General features: G+C 38.4%; 1 protein-coding gene across 2 annotated transcripts in view; it reads left to right on the top strand.

The window, feature by feature from the left end:
• Positions 1–4511: 4511 nt before the first annotated feature.
• Positions 4512–16302, top strand: part of cnsta (consortin, connexin sorting protein a) — a 132037-nt gene continuing 120246 nt past the window's right edge. For both annotated transcript variants that reach the window (XM_039748804.1, XM_039748805.1), the window contains exon 1: positions 4512–4634. The gene's annotated coding sequence lies outside the window, so the exon portion shown is untranslated. The remainder of the gene's footprint in view (positions 4635–16302) is intronic.

The following is a 16302-nucleotide window of genomic DNA, read 5'->3' on the forward strand; positions in this document are numbered from 1 at the left end:
AGCAAAACATAATGTGACTCATAGTATGTATGGCTTCCATACACTTCTGACAACATCTGGGCATGCTCCTGATGACACGGCAGATGGTGTCCTGGATGATCTCCTCCCTGACCTGGGTCAAGGCCTCAGTGAGCTCTTGGACAGTTTGTGGCACTACTTGGCACCGTCGGATGAACCGATACATAATGTCCCAGAGATTCTCAGTTGGATTCATGTCTGGGGAACATGCGGGCCAGTCAGTGACATCAATGCCTTTGTCATCTACGAACTGCCTACACTCTCTGGCCACATGAGACTGGGCATTGACCTGTACCAGGAGGAACCCAGGGCCCACTGCACCATCGTAAGGTCAGAAAATGGCTCTGAGGATTTCATCCAGTTACCTAACAGCAGGCAGAGTACCATTGCCTAGCACATGGAGGTTGGTGCAACTCTTCAAGGATGTCTCCCCAGACCATCAGAGACCAAACTAGTCATGCTGGATGATGTTGCAAGCTGCATAACGTTCACCATGACGTGTCTAGACTCTTTCACATCTGTCACATGTGCTCAGTGTGAACCAATGATGGAACTGCCAATCATGGTATTTTTTGGCTAGTGCAATTTGAGCTGCATGGTGATGGGCTGTGAATTGTGAGCCCAGGTCCCACTAGAGGACAGTCTGGTCGGAAACGTACAACAGCAGCTAGCTGGAGGTCATTTTGTAGAGCTCTGTCTGTACTCCTCCTGTTCCTCCTTGCACAAAAGAGCAGATACTGGTCCTGCTGCTGGGTTTATGCCCTTCTATAGCCCTGTCTAACTCTCCTTGTGCAATGGCCCATCTCCTGGTTTCTCCTCCATGCTCTTGAGACCGTCTTGGGATGGCACACATGGATGTACCATCCTGGAGGAGCTGAACTATCTGTGCAACCTGAATCAGCTGCAGGTACCACCTCATGCTACCAGTAGTGACAAGGACACTAGCAAAATGAAAAACTACAGAAGAATCAGTCAGAAAGGATAAGGAGAGAGCAATTGTCTGTGGCCACTTCCTGCAAAACCATTCCCTTTTTTGGGGTTGTCTTGCTGTTGCCTCTCCAGTGCACCTGTTGTCACTTTCATTTGCACCAAAGCAGGAGGAGGTGATTCACAATCACTTATGCATTGTAACTGGATAAATTGATTTCCTGAAGCTTAACTGACTTGGTGTTAGACTGTGATGATTAAGTGATTCCTTTTTTGAGCAGTGTAAAAAAGGTGTTTTCTTATTAGTGGTGAGATTTTCAGCTTGATTACTTTGAAACCTGAACATGTTTTTAGATTTTTGAGGTAAGGAAAGTAGAAGTTTTAAGATAAAGTAGTTCTACTCACTAATAATAACTCTGAAGCATGATGACATGTTGCTTGTTGATTAGTGCATGCAAGGTAGAATTTCACTGTACTCTGTACACATGACAACAATGATCCTATAAATATATCATGTAGGTAGTGGAGATAATTTAATTCATGTATTTATTTCAAGCAGAATTGACTAATGAAATGCTTTATTCACTCCATGTTCAATTTTTAATTTTTATTTGTAGACCAGAGGTGATTAACCACAAAACCCCTTCTTGTTAACTTTAGTATGAATTTTAAAATCATCTTTCCAACTTAAAAGATTGTAATAGATTTGCCTCTCTTAACAGAATTTATCAATACATTTATTCTACAATGTTCATTACAAACACAAGATGTCAGTCTTCTCAAACGTTCAAGGGTGTTTGAAACAACTGTAGAAAGACAAGCTTTTAGGAACAGGGCCTCCAAACAGGGGAAAAATCTTTCTGCTAGCATAAGGGACACCCTATCTTCCTTAGCAGTTAAATCCAGGCTGAAGACTTACTGCTGACGAGGCTCTTCATATTGCAAATGTGATTTATTTATGAGTTCAGAATAAGAGCTTGGCAATCATTGTGAACTTTTCTTTCTGTTCCATGTCTCTTCTCCAATATTCTGACATGTTAAGCAGAAATAAGATATTGGAATGAGTTTGGGATCTTATGCTGGGTGTACATTGTATGAGTTTTAGAAATCTTGGTCAAACGACTACTCACAATGCACAATAGAATTTCCAATCGTATATATGCACAAACTAAATGAGCATTTCTGGTTGATTCGACATGACATGACATGGGCACTCAAACTACACATGTACATGGCTTCGATGGACTGCTTTACTCCTTGACATTTTGCAATTAAAGCTTTATCCATTTAAAAAATATATATGGTCATGGGCTTCTTAAGCAACAAAGAAAAGAATTGCATTGCAAAATCTTGTGCTGTGCTCTGAAACTACAAAGAAAAATAAAACTCATAACTGGGCACGTGGATGATTGAGAAAGTGCTGACAATATGGTCTGTCTATTTTACAGAGAAAATTAGAGGTACATAATCTATGTCATTTATCATTGTGTGTGTTCATTTCTGGCTTTTCCAGTAAACGTTTTCTAAGATACTTTTGTCATTGGCCATTTGTTGTACGTTTGTTGCTATACCATAGATGGCCTTTTGAAATCTTAATTCTTTCATAGTATTGAATTATAAATGAAATCAGGCTTTGCAACCTCTTTCATACTGCACATTAAACAATGACTGATGAAGGTGAAATTCAAGCTGACTCAGGAAGTGAGTCAACAACTGCACATCAGGCTTAAAATTGTACCAAAATCACACAATGTATGCCTGGCATAGTCTTAGGAATTAAGACACTGCCACTATCTTTATGTTTAATTGGACTTTAGCTGCTAGTTGCCCTACAACACATAATCTCTAACTTTCCCTGCTCCAGAAATCAGTGGCTATTCCAGATTGGCCACCCATGGTTTGCTCTTGTCTTGTGCCCATTAGTGCCAGGATAGGCTCCAGCCACCAAACCCTGAACTGGATTAAGCAAATGTGTAAATATTATCTATGTTTATGTACCCAAATGTTTTAAGGTTGTATAATTCCCTGCACAGTTATAATGCAATGTAAGTTATTGGAGCCTGCACTCACTAAAGTGAATTGTATTAAACTGAACTGAATGAGCCCAGAGGGTGATTTATTCTCGTGAGTGAAGAAGCTTAGAATTTTCTCTAACCTTGAAAAAAAGTAAATAGAACATTCTGACAATTCAGAAGGTAAGCAAGATCTCACCTGTTAAAAGTATGAATTAGCGTAAGCTGCCCTACTTTGGGGTGTTTGTAACGAATGTAATTATTTACTTCATGAGGTTGAAGTAGGCGGCATGGTGGCGCAGTGGTAGTGCTGCTGCCTCGCAGTTAGGAGACCTGGGTTCGCTTCCTGGGTCCTCCCTGTGTGGAGTTTGCATGTTCTCCCCGTGTCTGTGTGGATTTCCTCTGGGTGCTCGGGTTTCCTCCCAAAGACATGCAGGTTAGGTGGATTGGTGATTCTAAATTGGCCTGTGGGTGTGTTTGTGTGTGTCCTGCTGTGGGTTGGCATCCTTCAGGATTGGTTCCTGCATTGTGCCCTGGGATTGGCTCCTGTGTTCGGATTCAGCGGGTTCGAAAATGGATGGATGGTTGAAGTACATAATGAACAAGAGTAATTGTGTAAAATAGTTGAAAATGTGTGTTTCAGCTTAAATGTTTCAAGTCTAATATTCTTGATTGTAATAGAAATGTGTAATTGGTTACCCTCTGATTGACGACCATAGAGAGTTAGATCCTAAGTAAGGTGTCAAAAATAACACCATATTCATAACACTGACCTTCAAATAGTTTAAACGATACCCCATATCCTTATGCTTGAAATCTGTCATTTCTAACCTTCTGGTAGTGTCACTTAAAACTATTATCATATTTGTGATCAGTAGCCTTAAAATAGTATAAAATTACACTCAATGTGCCCATATTACTAAGCCAAATTTTTCAATGTTTTGTAAAAGGGAGTAACTTTGACCCCCTCACATCCCAATGGGAGGTGAATGCCTGGGGTCCATTGATGTGGTATATACAACTTCAAGTCCTGATCATTTTTGCTGAAGACACTTATTGGTTTACTACTTATAATAAGAGTGTAATTTCTTACACAAAACATGGTCCTAAAATGAGGTTTTTTTTTCCAGCCTAGCAGACTGTATTGTTGTGTTCAGAAATAATTACCTTTCTACCACATAAAATCAACTATGGTAGTCATCCAAAGGTCGGTTTCAATTGTGTGGACCTGACTTTAACTATTTTCTTCAAAAACTGAACATCTATATTTTAAACTAACACTTCATGCGCTAGTTGTCACCTACAATCTTAAAAGATATTTACAAAATAAGGAGTTGTAATAATCGAGCATCTTCGATTATTCTGCCTTCGTATTACAGTTTTGCAAAAACGTTAATATAGATATGTATGTATGTATGTATGTATGTATATATTGTAAGTACAGAAAGGTGAGTCTCAACGCCATCATAGTAAACAGGAACAATCCATCGTTCTGACTTCAATTGATTTAGCCTGCTACGAGCTGGCGCCCGGGGCAGCGACAGGACTGAGTTCGGCGCTCTATCGAGATGGCTGGGTAGGAACAGCAGTGCAGAGGAGCAGCAGGAAGGAGCAAAGAGAGGGAATTCGGGATGCACCGCAAGTGATCTGTGACCGTCTGCCGGTTCGCATTACAAGGTAAAGAACACGCGCGGAATCAGCACTCGGGTATTCTGCGAATATTCAAACATATAGTATAGAAAAACAAAGTATAATAAATTGTGTGACATAGGCGGAGCCAGAGTCAAGAAATCTTATCTTACTGATGTGCAAAGGCGGGTTGTTCTGTCAATACGATGAATAAATAATGACGTAGCTGCTGTAATTTCGCGATTCTTCGAGGTCATTATCTTAATGTATTCGATTCATTTTTGAACGCTTGCTCCTTCTGATGGCTGATGCGGCCGGGCAGCAAGAGCCGGAGTGAGGGTCCGCGTGACCGACAGGCGACAACCTACCAATAGGACTGGCTTCAGTAGACACCGGGCATGGTCACCGCGTCAAAAAAGTGTTCAGCTACGGTTCCACTGTAAAGATTAAGCAACAGTTCTCATGATAAACTATGGAAAGGCAATCACACTCGCATTGATTTGTAGATGTTTATCTTGTTTAAAGGAAGTTATTCGTACGTATTATACGTACATACATTTCAGTTGCGTTTATGAGACTTGTTTTCAGCAGACATAAACAAAATGCCTTGGGGATTTCCTTGTACACTGAAGGCTAGTACAATGACAAGTGTAGCGTTGGGAACCGCCGCGCAGGAAGAAGTCACCGATTGTCACGCCGGCTTCTGTTTCTATGTAATTTAAACTACAGTTGTCAGTGCACTGTTGTGTCCAATTAATAATTAACCGATCAGGGTATTTTATCATGGTTGAGCTGTTTGTGTGTTTTAATTTCTCGGTGGCACAGAAGAGCAGCGAGCACATAACAGGCAAATGTATTAGGAAACTAAGACATTTGCTTAATCAAATACCCAGAACCTGTATCAGGTGTTATTTTGTATGGTGTCGTTCCTAGGCTGGCCACATGCGGAGTATGTAATTACTGGAGGACAGCAATTGCTTTGGATTTTTCGGTGTAAACGTAATCCTTGGCTAATTAATATGGTTTGATAAGCCTACTTGTTCAGCCAGTTTTCTGTTAAAAAATACAATGTGGCAGTGAGTTTTCATTCATTCCATGGTGGTACTAGGTAACCAAGGTTATAGCCTACTAAATCGGGAAAAAAATCACGCAGCGTTTGACTAAGTGGGTTGAGTCCACTACCTCAGTTACAAACTTAAAAAGATGTTAAACGACATGCCTAGCATGCAAATACCTGTACATTATTTTCGTTTACTTGACTTTGTAACAGGGCACAAGTGAAGTGCATAGACGCATGAATTAAAGTAGCTGATTGTCATGGACAGTTGTTTGTTCCTTGTCTGAAGAACTGGACAGCAATGAATGTCCCTGCCTAGAGCTGTCGCCCATGGATGGGGGTCACACCCTTTGGAATTAACCTCCAACATATTAATTTTGCACTTCATGCATTTGTCTGATGAAAAAGTTAAGTGTCACAAAAATTAAAATTTGGTCTGAAATACTGTTTTAGGCCTTAATTTACTGCATTTAGAGAAAAAAAAATTATTAGACTGCTGGACAAATTAAAAGTAAGTATTAAATGAAAAGATGTATTCATCTTTGTGAACATTGATCCTTTAGCCTCTGTCTTCAATAGGATGTTGCGATTTGTTAAATAATAGTCACGTGATCATTTGGTAAAATTTGGGGTCATGTATGAAATCTGGAATTTCAAACATAATTTTTATAGTAGTGCTCCTAGCTGAATGGAGAGAATTTTAACTAGCTATAAAAAAGTTGTGGCATTGCTTTTCTATATGGACAGAAATTTTAAAAGAACACCAGCACTTTGCTTTTTGGTTTAATTTGCATTGCTTGAAATATTACACTGATTTTAATATTTTAGGATTGTGCAGTATAATATCCAAAATTCCACAGTCCAAAACGTTTAGAGCACTGAAATGACATTTTAAGTGAAAAGTCCACACCAAGAGGGTCTCTTTTATAAAACTTTGGTTGGATTTGATTTTGAAAATATACGTCTACTGAAAATCATGAAAATGCATACTCCAAAAAATCTGATTTCTAAAACCTGATGTGCACACATTTCAGTGTAGTTTACCTTTATAAATCTCATTCATCTTGTAAATGACTTCCCTATGAAGGTTAGACACACGATTGATGATCTGGGGACTGGGGCATCACACAAAGCATCGGGCACTGGTACAAATTGCCTTTTTATGTTGGCAAAATCATTGTATGTTTTGTGTATGCACACCAACACCATATGGAAACTGAATGTTGCTCATCAGTTGGTTGGTAAATGACTTTCAACACAGTGGGAATGATGTAGTGAAGGTTGACTGAGATTTTCCTCACCTGTTCTTTCAGAAGTGACAACAGGTGGCCCATATAAACTGATGATAAAGCTAAAAAGTTCTTCAGTGCAAAAATGCAGCATTGGCTTTCTTAAAAGGGAACTAAAATAGAGTCTCTATATCATATTCATCACTTTTTAGGTTTATTATGTTTGTCATGTCAATGCAAATTATAATGTAGCAGCAATGCTATGACCACCATGCATGTGGCAGTGCAGTGTCAGGACAGTATACAGAACATGATAGTGAGAGTTGGCTGTAGGAATGAGGACCGCCAGCCGGAGTGATGGGTGAGATGTAGGCAGCCAGCGCAAGCCAAGGAGTGCAGTGATACCAGACATACCAGGATAGGGATGAGGGAGAAGAAGGAGTGTGGTGAAAGTAGAGCAATGAGCATGGTTGTGGCTGGGTGAACGCCATGAGTGAGAGCAGACAGAAAATGAGCCTCAGTTTTAGTTTGCCATCTACAATGGCCCTTCCAATTAAACCAAGCCAACACAGCTTCGTGAAGGTGTTTCCCCCAACCAGAACAGTGTGGGAGATAGTGTACATAGTTCAGTTTGCTATTTTTATTTGGTATCAGTTCTGTCCTTCACCTTTCTTGTCTCCTTTGTTTTCAATCTCTAACCCTAATAAGCTGTTCTTTTTTTATTTACATTCTGGCTCACATGTCTTCCTTTCCTTTACATGTGAAGAAGTCACTTGGATATTAACAGCTTGGTGAGAGGAATTATTATACGCGTGACTCGTTATTTAACTGGTTTGGCTACATTTCCTTGCTTGAGTAAATGGTGGCTCCCTGATATTTTGTTATGTTTATGCAAATATTCCAAAATCTGAAAATATCTGAAATTTGAAGTATTTCTGTTCCCAGGCATTTTGTAATTAGGGATACTTAACCTGTATTATAAGGTAAATATTAATTGTCCTCACACTCCCTTTGAAAGTTCACCGTATTTGTGTGTTAAACCTGGTTTTTAAAGGCAAATCATCTTAGACCTTTTTTCACCTGTGTCTTTAAATCTGGCTAATCCAGTTCAGGATCATAGAAGTCCAGCGCCTATTTATTCTTTTTAAAATTTGAATAACCTATCATGTTTTCTGCATTAGCTTGGAATTGAATCAAGACTACTTGGAAGGTAGCTGTGCAAACTTCTGTACCAGTGTACCGGCAGCACATACACATAAATGCCTACTTGTAACCAATATTTAAGCATGAAAGAACTTGGTCATTCTTTGTAAAATCATTTAAAAATTCAAAGCCTTTGTTGCAAAAGCATATATTCCCTTTAATACTTTATGGAAGCTGATTTTTCTTTGGTTACAACAGTAAGTTTTCAGCATAGCACAACTAAATTTTACAATTGTATCTCATCCTTCACAATAGGAGAGTCCATATGGCGTCAGCTTCTCAGCAGTATTCTGTGCAAGGCCATTTTCAGTTGAGTCTCCACATTTTCTATAGCATTGAGTTTCAGGCTTGGATTAGGTTGTTAAAGAACATTGATCTTCCTTTTTGAGGACCTTTCCTTGCTTGATTTGGCTTATTCTCATGTTGAATAGTGAAATTGTATTTAGAGCTCAGTGTTGTGGCAGGGGGCAGTAGATTTCACTTTAAAATATGTTGCTGTTGGGATCTATTTATTTTTCCCCTATCCTGAGCAGAGCCCTTGTCCTGTTCACACTGACAAGAAACAGTCCCACAGCATGTTGCTACCATCGCCATGCTCGGCGGTTTTTGTTTAGATTATTGGTTGAGGAGCTGCATTGGCTTTTTGCTAAATCCCAAAAATATATTATAGAACTAAAGGAATACTCCACCCACACAAATATTTTATATGTTACTTATCCCCCTGTGTTTTTCAGTGATAACAGAGAAAAAAAAATTAACTGTCATGTTTACATGGAGAACAAAGATTTTACGCTATATGATATATATATATAATATATATATCATATAATATAATATATATATATTATCTTAAACAATATAAAATAGTGGAATAGACCAATAGATAAATCAGGTTTCATTTTGGTACATAACTAAGATAAGTAAGGGTGTTTGCAGCACTTGCTTTTCAGCGCTCATACGATGATTTTTTTTTCTGTTTATAGTGTTTCTAGGAATTAGCTGCTTCACATGATTGCTAGATTACCAATGAATAAAGGCTCCTCTGAATTAAATTCAGTTAAATGTAGAGTATTCTACTGGACTTTCTGCTTCCTTTCAGGCTGATTTGTATGCCTTTTTACTACTTAGCCTTTGGTAATGACCCAGTGCATGAAAGTACACCAACAGCATTGTGAGTTTTAATACACTGTGATAAGTATGAAATTGAAGCAAAGTCTAGAAAACACTTTCTGTATTAGAAATAAGTAAAGGGCAAACAACTTCTTAATGTATTTTAAATACTCTACGCATTTCAGTCATACTCTTACATTTATTATAAGTGTTCTAATAGTTTGCCTAAAATTCAAAGTTTCAAAGTTGTTTCTTATTGTGAGTATTGTCCAAAACCACTTTTTTCTGTGGTTAGTTTTTCCTTATTTTGTATTTGAACTTAAAGGCATTTGTGAGTTAAACAAGTAGCATAATCCCTACTCATGTCATTCAGCTTTGCAAACCAATGTTTATTTTCAGATTAATAAACTGATGTTAAAGTAAAATATTTCAAATGTAGACATTTGTTTGAAACAGTTTGTGCCTTTGCATGGTAACAGCTTCCAGTATGTGGAGAATAGGGTATGCACTCCATTGTGACCACAGATTGAAGATCAAAAGTGTACCTTGTTTAAGAATTATTTAAGATGTCAGGCCTGGTTAAAGAATTTGTTAAAGCTTTACATTATTAAACACATTTAGACTACTTCAGCTGAAAATGGCTATTGTATATTATGACACTTTTATTGGATGCATGTATTTAGGATTGGGTTCTAAATACACATACATTAAAGAAAATCAGAGTGTACTGATTCAAGTCAAAACAGATCAGACCCACTTGTAATTCACTAAAACGAGGAAAAAAGGCAAACAAAATCGTAATGCTTGCTGCAGGCAATAACAAGTCTTGTAGGAAAAGATTATTGCAAGCATGACTGTATGACTGTAAACTGATAATTAAACTGATCTGGGAAGTGGAAATTCTGTTATAGTAAGTTAACATAACCTTTCTATAAAACAATAAAGGACTAATTGCTGATCTTCATCCCCGAAAAATCTTGAATTGGATTTAATGGGTTTGACAAAAGGGCGACACGGTGGCTCATGGTAGCGCTGCCTCACAGTAAGGAGACCTGGGTTCACTTCCCAGGTACTCCCTGTGTGGAGTTTGCATGTTCTCCCTGTGTCTGCGTGGGTTTCCTCCAGGTGCTCCGGTTTCCTCCCACACTCCAAGGACGATCCTAAATTGTCCCTAGTGTGTGATTGGTGTGTTTGTGTGTGTGTGCCCTACGGTGGGCTGGCCCTGCTCGAGATTTGTTCTTCTCTTGCGCCCTATGCTGGCTGGATTTGGCTGTAGCAGACCCCCGTAACCCTGTGCTAGGATATAGCAGGTTGGATAATGGATGGATGGATGGGTTTGTCAAAATAATGTTATGCAATGCAATGCTGAACTTCTAAATGTATTATTTTAATTTGTTGATCAGTAGAAAACAATTCAGAAATGTTTGTTTCCTTCCAGAAAAACTGTATAAGAACATTTTTAGCTGCTTTTTTTTTTTGAGCATTTTTATATTTAAACACTACCTCAGGCTGATTTTTACTCAATTATTTGACCTTTTTTGTAAGCTGCTTTAAATCAGTGCTTCCCAACATTTGTGTTGTCACAACCCATTTTTTCACATGCCAGTGTGTTTGCAACAAACCTTGGTGGAGGTCCCCCTCTGCAAATTTAGCACAATCGTTTGAGCAGCTAAAGTGGGATGGTCTCCCTCGTGAATCAAGTATGATTATGAAAGCGGAGGAGGGTGTCCTTTGCGATCAGCAGTGTGTCACAGTGTTAGATGAATCGAATGAGATCATCATGCCTTATCTCCTTGGTGATTTGAGCATGATTGTCAGAGCAGGGGTTGGAGAGATTGTCCACCATTGGCTGAGATCTACCTACAGTACTGCCATGGCCCAAAAGTGCTTTAGATAAAAGAGTCTGATAAACAAATAGCACATTGTTTAGTGTTGCTGCCTCTCAGATCCAGTTATTTGTGTTTGAATCCAACAGTTAGTCACTGTCTGTGTTAGTGCTGCACAATCAATCATAATTTAATTTTGATTACAATTATAGCTGTCACTATATACTAACTGTGAAAAGTGGCATTTATTTCATTTAGTACACTTGTCAGATTTCTAGCTTTTCCAGTTATAAACTGATCTAAACAGCAAGCAAGTGCTGTAATCAATCACATATACAGTCACATTGCATTGGTAAATCTGAAGCACTTGCATCATGTGATTGATTACAGGCGATCCTGCTAAACTCATTTTCAAGAGACAGGTCCCTAAAAACCTCTTGTAAAAAGTCTGGATTTCTTCCTGTTGTGCAGTAGGAGACTCCAGAAAAAATGAAGTTTAAGTAATGTTGAACCTACTGTAAGTCTCTTGATGCAGGAGACTAGATGTTTTCCTACCAAAATGATGATAATCATCTAGAATTTCACATTATTTAGTTTTTAATAGTAACAATGTCGATCAAAAATGCAATCTTTTCAAACTGTTTTCGTACTACAGTTAAACATGTATACAACCATCAAAAATTCAACTATAATGTAGTGTATGAATGAAAGCTAAGCAAGGAGCAGCAAGTTTCGTAACTTTAGGTGAGTGAAAACGATATCCATTACCTGTTTATGGTATAACACATGTCTGTATCCAACATTCTGTTGAAACATAGTTTTATTAAACCTTTCAAAGTGCAAGTACAACATTATGGAAAAACAAATAACCTGACTACACAACCCAAAAGACATGTTCCTTTTACCCAAAGCCATTTCTGAGGTTGAGAAAACCAATGTATAGCTTTGGGTGAACCATTACTTTCAGTATCACATGGATGTTAACACCTTTTTTTACTCAAATTTAGAGACAAGTTATTGAAAGACTTCTTTTAAAGACCCCTAAAAAAGATTTAATTGCCTGGCTCAGTGAGGTCATTTACCATTTGTTTTGCCACACCTGGTTCACTGTGTTAAATGACAAAGCAGCCATGTGTCACAGTGGCTAGTAATGCTGTTTCATAGCTCTTGGAGGCTGTCTTTGTGGAGTTAGCATATTCTCCCACGTCTGCATGAGTTATTCACTGTGGACAGTTTAAGTGTCCTTAATAGCCTCACCAAAGCCTCTTCCAGCAGTAACCCAACCTTTTCCTAGATGGACATGCTTATCTTCGTGTGGATTACCTGAAGTGCAAGTGGTGTTGCTGCTGGAACTTAAGCCCATTTGTTTCCATAGGAGCAATTCTTTGATATCAGCGAATTGACTGTATATGTGTATTGTGAAATAAATCAGCCTCAGACATACAAAAGGGTTTGGGACAGCCACACGTATATTATTCTTGGCTGCAAAAGGTTTTTTAGTGGTCTCACTGATGTTCACAGTTCACACATGTGTGACAGTATATATATATATATATATATATATATATATATATATATATATATATATATATACATTTGACGTCAGAAGTTTACATACACTTATGGTAAATTTTTAACACTCATTTTGTAACCCCTCTACAGACTTTATACTAAGTATAAATTTGGCATATTTTTTAAGAAAACTACTTTGTGCAGGGCAAATGTAATTTTTTCCAACAATGTTCAAACCAATCCTGTGATGAAGCTGCATGATAAGCTAATACTCTTGAATTGGCTTTTATTAGCTGAACACACCATTCTAGTTTCCACCATACTATTTTCTCGCAAAAGTTTAATGTGCCAATACATAAATTGCTTCAGTATGTATGGTTTAATAATAGACTTTTTGGCAAGATTTCAAGTTTACTGCAGGTTTAGCTGCCTGCTTTACCTTTCTTCAGCAGTCATATTGCTTTAATTTAAATGCTTACTGGAAAAATTAGTCAATATTATACTGCTTTAAAACATGTAATGATGTTTTGATATACCAGGCATACGTGGTTGGTCTCGTCCGATGCGAGAGATGGACGTCTGAAGTGGAGCTCCGCTAGCAGTGGTGCTATTTTTCATATTATTTGCTTATTATTCTGAGATATCCTGTATTTATTCAACCCGAGAGGGACCGCTACAGTATATGTAAACACATATAAACATGGCCAACAAGAAGGGGGGTCCGAAAGAATCGAAGACGAAAGCTACATCCAAGCTGCGATCAGCAAGCCCTAGTTCGAGATACGGCCTCTCAGAGACAGACCTGGATCAGATGGGCGAAAGTACAGACTCCTCGGGACCACGGTCCGCTACATCGTCGCCGGCTGAAAGCGACAAGGGGAGCGAAGGTGCGATCGTGAGTGCAGATGTGGATAGCTCGCCGATTGGAGAGGATTACCTGAAACTGGAAAAGGCCGGGAGGTCCGCGGCTTCAGTTACGCAATTACGCGGGACTGGAGCAGCGGGACACCGCTTCAGCAGAGTCTGCTGCTTCATCTACGGTACAAGAAGGCACATTTGAGCTATCTGAACTGAAAGTGTTGCTCGCTGAGCTCAGGCAAGATATAAAGAAAAGCGAGAAGGCTAATGAGAAAGCAACGGCAAAGGCACTTGAGAGACTGAAACAGGAATTAAAACAGGAGATGAAACAGGCCAATGAATGTCTGCAACAGGAAATCCAACAGGCAAATGAAAGGCTACGCCAAGAGGTACAACTTGAACTTCGACAGGTGCTGGGTAAAATTGAAGAGCGCATTGAGAAAAACTCGCTAAACTGAACACGCTTGCTGATCGATTGGAGCATCTTAGTGAGACATTCACGAATCGGATCGAAATAGCCGAACATCTAGCTGCCAGTGCCGAGGAAAGAGCAGTAAATGTCAGTTCGGAATGTAAAAAACTCGGAGAAAAACTTGGAGACAGACTGGCTGCTTTAGAAGATGGGAATAGAAGGTATAATGTCAGAATTGAAGGCTTGCCGGAGAATCGAGAAAGTTTAAACCCGTGAAATTCGAACTGAACTTTTTCTAAAATAATCGGGGCGACTTTAAAGCAGAATCTGAGATAGCAGCGGCTTACACAGACGCTGATCAAACACCGTCAGACCCGACCAAGATCTTTTATAGTCCGTTTTGAACGATTATCATTTAAGTTAGAGGTGATGGAACTCCTCAGGAAAAAAGGAAGATATTATATATGAAGATTGCCACATTCGTCTTCCCTGACTTCTCTCCAGCAACAGCTATCAAACGCCGCCTTCTATAATATTAAACAGCTGCTACGGCAAGCCAATGTCAAATACGGCCTCCTGTATCCGCAAAACTGAAAGTGGAATGGCAGGGTCATTTCTATGTTTTCGCTAGCAAGGAGGAGGCAGAAAATGAGTTAAGAAAGCTGATCCCGGACTATTCTGATACATAATTGTGAGTCATGGCGGTAAATGATAAAGCTAGGATTAATAATCTACTGTCTGATCTATTTGTTTTAAAATACGGGTTTTTATCAGCATATATTCTCATATTCTTATATTATTATTACTTACTTATTACTTATCATTACTTAGTATTACTAGGGCTAAATGTTTATGTTTTATTGTGCTTAATTACGTTTTCCTCCTCTTTTTTTCTTTTCTAATTATTTCATGTGTACCCTAAATGAGACTGTTCAATATCATACCCTTGGTTTGCTGTTATTGCTATTACTGCATTAAGACTTGTTATGCTTGTTTTGGACACATCTTTAACACCATCACCTGGGTTTATTATCTGGGGATATCATCTTAATGCACTAAAATTGATGAAGATTATATGTATATGTATGTATGTATATATATATATGTATATATGTATGTATGTATGTGTATATATATATATGTATATATATTAAGTGCAAAATTTTTTTTTTTTTCTTTTTCCTCTTTTAAAGACTATATTGGTAACAGATATCTCTATCTTTTAACCTTAAAGCGCCACTGCATGGGGGCTTGATGTGCTTTGGACGTGCTCTGTCTCTGGGTATGTCAGAGGACTGGGACTGCATGAAGTGGGTTTTAGCCTCACCTGGGGAGGCAAAAAGGGAGGGTGGGGGTTAAGGGGAAGAGAAAGAGAGCAGGCTTGATCTATATCTAATCTATCATCTCAATCTTTATAATTATAACTATCAACGTAATAATAAGCTGCATGGCAACAACTCTTGGGGGAATAGGAAATTAAGACCTAAACTATTTCACTTCCAGTTAAGACTATAATATGACACCAAAAACTCAGAATCAGTGTCTCCATGATGGGACAGTTAACTTCGTAAGCTGGAATGTTAAAGGCCTGAATCAAATTAAAGAGAAAGAAAGTACTTTCTCACCTAACAGGTCTAAATGCTAAAATAGTATTTTTACAGGAAACCCACTTACTAAGTAAGGATCAGTTCCGCTGCAAAAGACTGGACTGGCCAAATGTTCCATTCTAGTTTTACAAAGAAAACTAGAGGGGTGGGAATTCTCATACATAGAACAGTACCATTTGTAGCATCAGATGTAGTATTGGATCCTGAAGGGAGATATGTGATGGTCATGGGAGACTTATCTAACTGTAAAATGATTTTGATAAATGTTTATGCACCTAATGTTGATGATAAGGAATTTATACAAAATTTATTTGCATCCATTCCCAATCTGAACACTCATAAACTTATAATGGCTGGGGACTTTAATTGTGTTCTAAATCCACTTTTAGATAAGACTTCCTCCACAGGGGAACGCAACTAACACCGCAAAGATAATTACAAAGTTTATAACTGATCACAACTTATCAGATCCCTGGAGGTTTTAAACCCAAATTCAAGAACATATTCTTTCTACTCACCAGTACATCATTGCTACTCAAGGATTGATTACTTCTTTATAGATAATAACTTCTTGCCTAAGATTAAATCTTGTAAATACGATGCTATTGTTATTTCAGACCATGCTCCGATGATCTTGGAGCTGAAATTACTAAGCCCCATACACTCACCCGCAGATGGCGTCTCAATCCGCTTCTATTAGCTGACGAGAATTGTACTGAATTTATATCCAAACAAATTGAATTCTTTCTAGAGACAAATACATCCCCTGAGATCTCTGCAGGAATACTCTGGGAAACTCTTAAGGCCTTCTTAAGAGGACAGATTATCTCATATCTTTCCCACAGAAATAAATCCGCGAAGAAAGTAGCAGAGATAAAAAGCGAAATTACTAAAATAGATGA

This window comes from Polypterus senegalus, chromosome 3, assembly GCF_016835505.1.
Source record: "Polypterus senegalus isolate Bchr_013 chromosome 3, ASM1683550v1, whole genome shotgun sequence".
In the NCBI taxonomy this organism is placed as follows: domain Eukaryota; kingdom Metazoa; phylum Chordata; class Cladistia; order Polypteriformes; family Polypteridae; genus Polypterus; species Polypterus senegalus.